Source organism: Mytilus californianus, unplaced genomic scaffold (assembly GCF_021869535.1).
Source record: "Mytilus californianus isolate M0D057914Y unplaced genomic scaffold, xbMytCali1.0.p SCAF_12, whole genome shotgun sequence".
In the NCBI taxonomy this organism is placed as follows: domain Eukaryota; kingdom Metazoa; phylum Mollusca; class Bivalvia; order Mytilida; family Mytilidae; genus Mytilus; species Mytilus californianus.
In genome coordinates, this window is record NW_026262604.1 from 61,889,002 (window position 1) to 61,894,462 (window position 5,461).

Here is a 5,461-nt window from a genome sequence, read left to right on the forward strand (position 1 = left end):
TGAAAAAATTAACCGGAAATGACCTTTTGTAAACCGGAAGTAGCTATTTCTTGTCCATATTTAATATAAAAGTACATAGAACCATATATTTTTGGAATTGTTGTCAAGTAAACTATCAAATGATACCGAAAGTGACTTTTTCAAACCGGAAGTAACAAATTATCTCCCTTATTTCACACAAAAATGTATAGAAACCATATATTTTTAAATTCAGCGTATAATAAGCTCTCATTTGGCGCTGAAAATTACATTTTTAACCGAGTTTTAATATTTTTCACATCAAAATATATCGTTTCGGGTGGAAAGACCTTCAATTGTTCCCTGAACAATTGGTTTTTAATATATGTTTATTTTTCTTGATTCAATTACCAGTTATGAGGATATGAATGGGGTTTACAGATATGAGAATAATGGGCAGATAAGTTACATTTGTAGATTAAGAGCGGGACCAAAACATATAACAGAATAAAGAGGTGATGAAATATAAAGAAAAGATTGATTGTTGGTTGTTTAACGTCCAATAATTCATGCATGTTTAGGACGAATATGATAGAGATCAGAAGAATAAAGAAGAAAGTGAAATGGTAGCTAATTAAAAGATATAGAAATATAGAAACGACGATCTGACCCCCCCCCCCCCCCCCCCCCCAAAAAAAATAAATAAATAAATAAACCCCCACCCCAACCGACCAACACTCACATATATGCATCTTTACAAAAATAATTAATTTTGGTTTCGTCATGGTGCCCCCCCCCCCAGACATCGAGGTTCTGGATCCGCCCCTGAAAAGTAATATAGCAAATATACCGAACTAAAAACGGAAAGTCCTTTATCAAATGGCAAAACCAAAAGCTCAAACACATCAAACGAATAGAAAACAACTGTCCTTTTCCTTATTTGGTACAGGCATTTCCTGATGTAGAAAGTATGACGCTTATATTTATGAAATTCGGATTTCCTATTTCAACTTGAACTAAATACATGTAGTAATGTCATATGTTTTCATTGTATTTATAATATTTTAAAATTATTTGTTTCAGATTTGGTTTAGTGTATTTGTAAACAAAAAGTTATACGTTATATCATCTTTGTCATTTTGGTTACTTCATATTATAACAATGTTTCTTTTTAGGTCTTTTAAACGGTAGAGAAATTATAGCATAGAATTGAAGCCATATATTGTAATATATTTTATACCTTAACATGTTAATGGAAATAATGGGCAATTTGATGTAAAACTGAATGTCTTTGTTGGCATGCGTCTGGCTATGACCCCAAAAAACAGGTACCTGCATTTGCCCAGCAGGATGGGATGAAGAAATACTGTATACAACGTAAACCAAGAATGTGTAAAATAAGAAACCGACTAAGCATGTGTGTAAACCAAATGTGGTTAAATTCTGAATTCCACAATATATGTGTAAACGTCCTTTTATCGATATGTAATCATTTAGGTTTGTGATAATTTCAATCGCTAAATTTGTTTTTTTGGTGCATTGACTGATTGGTTGCTGCTGACCTCACATATTTAACGTATTTGTGAACCAGACAGCAATCCACCTACACCATTTTCATGAAAAATGCAATTATCCCAATACTCGACAACTAAAAAAAAAAGTATTGCATATAGCAACTATGAATAGTCGCGCACGTGCTACTTGGATTGTCTCTTATAGTACGGAAAAAATCACTAAATTCGATTAAAAGGGCTTTCAAAGCGAAAATATAAGTAAATTGATTATGGATAGCCAAATCAAAATAACAACAACAAAAAAAGCCCCAAAAACAAAGGAATAACGGGAAAAAAATATTTTAAAAAATCACATGGTTTACAGTATGCTTTCCCGTTTGCCATTCTTTTTTCCAGACATAGATTGGCTAAGCCGTATTTGGCACAATTTTTCGGTTTTTAACTCTCTTCAACTTCGTTTTTAATGTGGCCTTCCAACTGAACAATGCTGTTTCCATTTGTTCCGTTGGTTGATAGAGTCAAGTGTCTGATTGATGTCATGTTTTATGGACATCCCCCCTTTTTTAAATTTACCTTACAGTTCGATTTTTTTTGTTAATGCTATTTGTCCACCTATTTTGAAGCGAACACCACAGATGAGTCTTATAAAGAAGAAATGCGCGCCGGGATTAACAAATTACATGTCTGGTATCTTTGATGAATTTTGTTCCCCTTTTTTCTGTTTATGCTATTTTCAATTTTACATCCGAATATAATCATATCGCGAGTAACAAGACTCGCCAATTCAAGTGATATTAAAATAAGTGACAATGTTATTATAGCGAACACATCAGAACCTTTCTTTTCATAACATTGTTTTCTACTAGACTAACACTTACGGCATTCTCCTGTTACGACATCACATTTCTCGTCATCTGAACAGTCACAAGTTCCATTGCAATTCTGTCCAAATTTTTCAAATGGGCATTCTACAAGATAATCCGATGCGGTATAAAACTAGAGGCTCAAAGGAGCCTGTGTCGCTCACCTAGGTCTATGTGCATCATCAACAATGGACTCTCTCCAACATTGTAGACTAAAGTTCTATTGTAGAATAGAGTTCATGATAAACATTTTTATTTTTGTTGATCTTGTATTGCTGATAATTTTGTTTTTTTAGTTTCTCTCTATCTTCCTTAGTTCTTGCTCAAAACACAAAATAAGGTAAACAAAATCCTCATTTAAGGGCAATCACTAATATGAAGGTGACAGTCTACTAACTATATCGGCCACATTTGACTTGTGTGTGGATCTTGCATCGCTGATCAATTTTGTCATTCTAAGTTTCTATTTATCTATTATAATCTTTATCATATAAGGCAAATGCAAAAAAAAAAAAAAAAAAATATTGTAAAAATAACTCCAATAAGGAGTCGTCAGAAAATAACCTTCATATGGTCTTAAATGTAGATCTTGTCTTGCTGATAATTTTTGCTTATTTAAGTTTCTATATATCTATTAAAATGTTTTAGATCTAAAGCAATATGCAAAAACATGGTAAAAATTGTAATCAAAAGGCAATAACTCTTATTAGGAGTCAACTGACGATTTCAACAATGCATACTTATTTGTTGATCTTATTTTGCTGATCATTTTTGCATCTTAAAGTTTCTCTCCGTCTATTATAGTTTTCAAAATAAAAGGCAAAAATGGAAAAAATGCAAACAAATGGTAAAATTTGTCATTTAAGGGCAATAACTCCGATAAAAAGTCGCCTGACAGTTTTGACCTCATGAACAATTGGCAGAGCCTATCAATATGAAAATGTTGCTTTGTCAGAATTTCTCTATTTATAACAGTTTCAAAATAATAGACAAAATTGCATTTTACCCTTATTTTCTATTTTAGCCATGTCGGCCATCTTGGTTGGCGGGTGGGGTCATCGGACAATTGTTTATACTAGGTACCCCTATAATGATTGTGCCCAAGTTTGTTTGTATTTGATCCAGTAGTTTCAGAGGAGAAGATTTTTGAAAAAGTTAACGACGACAGACGACGACGGACGCCAAGTGACGAGAAAAACTCACTTGGCCCTTTAAGCCAGGTAAGCTAAAAATGAATCACTTTTAACAAAATATTTTATAACTAAATGTTATGATTTCTTTTCATATGTGATTTTTATTTCGACTTAAATCAGCTTTAAAGTTTCATTTAAAATTGTTTCCCTCGTGTCAATGTTATAAGTATTTACAACATTTAAAAGTGAAATTGCTTGACCTAGCCACCACATGGTATTAGAGAACATTATTATGGAAATCAGTCAATAAAACGCACGAGTAAGTATAGTCACATGGTAGTAACTGTTTTTTCCCTGTAACAGTAAAATATCTCTTTCGCATTCGACTGTTATACAGACACTTTCAACGTTGCTTTATTAAATTTTACGCCACTGTATGTGTGTAAACCTTCAAAGTCAAGAATAATATGAAAAATAAAGTACATTTGAATTTACCCTTGGTGCAGTGATCCCCAAACCATCCTGCAGGACACAAACAAAACCCAGTTACAGGATCACACTTAGCATCGTGAGCACAGAAACATTCCTCACTGCAGTTCACACCGTATCTGCCAGTTGGACAAACTTCATATAATATTAATTACACTGTTAACATGGATAATAATGTAAATTATGATAAATCACTTACTTGTATCAAAAAGCAAGGCGGCAGAAGTTTACCGATATTAAAACATTTTAACGAATATATAAGGTCATGAGAATTATTACATTTAAAGATACAAGACGAACTAACATAGCCGAAACTTACAATATAACTTTGTTTATCAGTATATACTACAGTGTTAATGTGTAGGAAAAAAGATGGTGAACACTACAACGAAACAAAATTCAAAAGACCACACACACACACACACACGTGTAATGAATCTAGTCGATCGTGGAAAAACCTATGTTGTCATCTGGGCTTCTTCTGTGTGTGTGTGTAGAAAAAATTCACAAGAATATCATGAAGTCTATGCATTTTGTTAAAATGGCTGCTATCAACACTAGGCACAAAACTACAAAATATAACTTAAGGCGTAGTAATTGTGAAGTGATTAATATATGAATCAATTACAAGAACAAAGAAATGCTCGAAGGCGTGATACATTTTTTCCCATTCCATATCATGTGCATTAATATTTGTGAAATGTAAACAAAAAAGCTATAATATGACTTGTACAATGTTCGTTAATGTTATCTATTTATTTCATTGTTCTTATACGTATCATATTAACCTTATAACCACAGCGTATTTAAAATTTACGTTCTACGTGCGAGTTATTCATTTTTGCGTTGAGCAAAGAATGTTGGGAGATCGTAGAATGACATCTGATGAGCTCATTTTTATCGTGCTGACGTACTCCCTTTTATTAAAAAAGACTCTATTTAGAAAATTTTCCTTGTCGTTTTCTAACCACCATGGACGCATACCGGTATGTTCCTAGGGCCTCTGTCGACAATGGACATACATGACCATGGCGATTTCAAATTGTTTACGATTCGACAGCGATGTGTATGATTTGAGCTTTGCGTCGTACAGAATTCTTATCCTTTCACCGCAGAAAGAATAATAGAAAACGCCATTGCACAGGATATCTTGACGTCATGTGTATCAGTTTGAAGCTTTACAGTCATTCTCTTGAATTCAAAGAATCTAATTTATCTGCTACCAAATATAACTTAAGTAGTTCAGGTGGTTAGCTGCTTGGCAAATATTCTTTTTCATTTCTTACATGTCTGCCGACAAGTGACTTAAATGTACATACCTAGCGCAGGTAGGCAGTTAATAGTATACTTCTGCATCACTTGTTGGATGATCATATATTGATGACATAAATGTACATAATATGATAATATTATATAATTTGTTGAATAAATTTAACATTTTTAATTTTTGCAGTGTGACTAACTAAAAAAAACCCATTATTTTAAACAATTTCCCTACCATCTA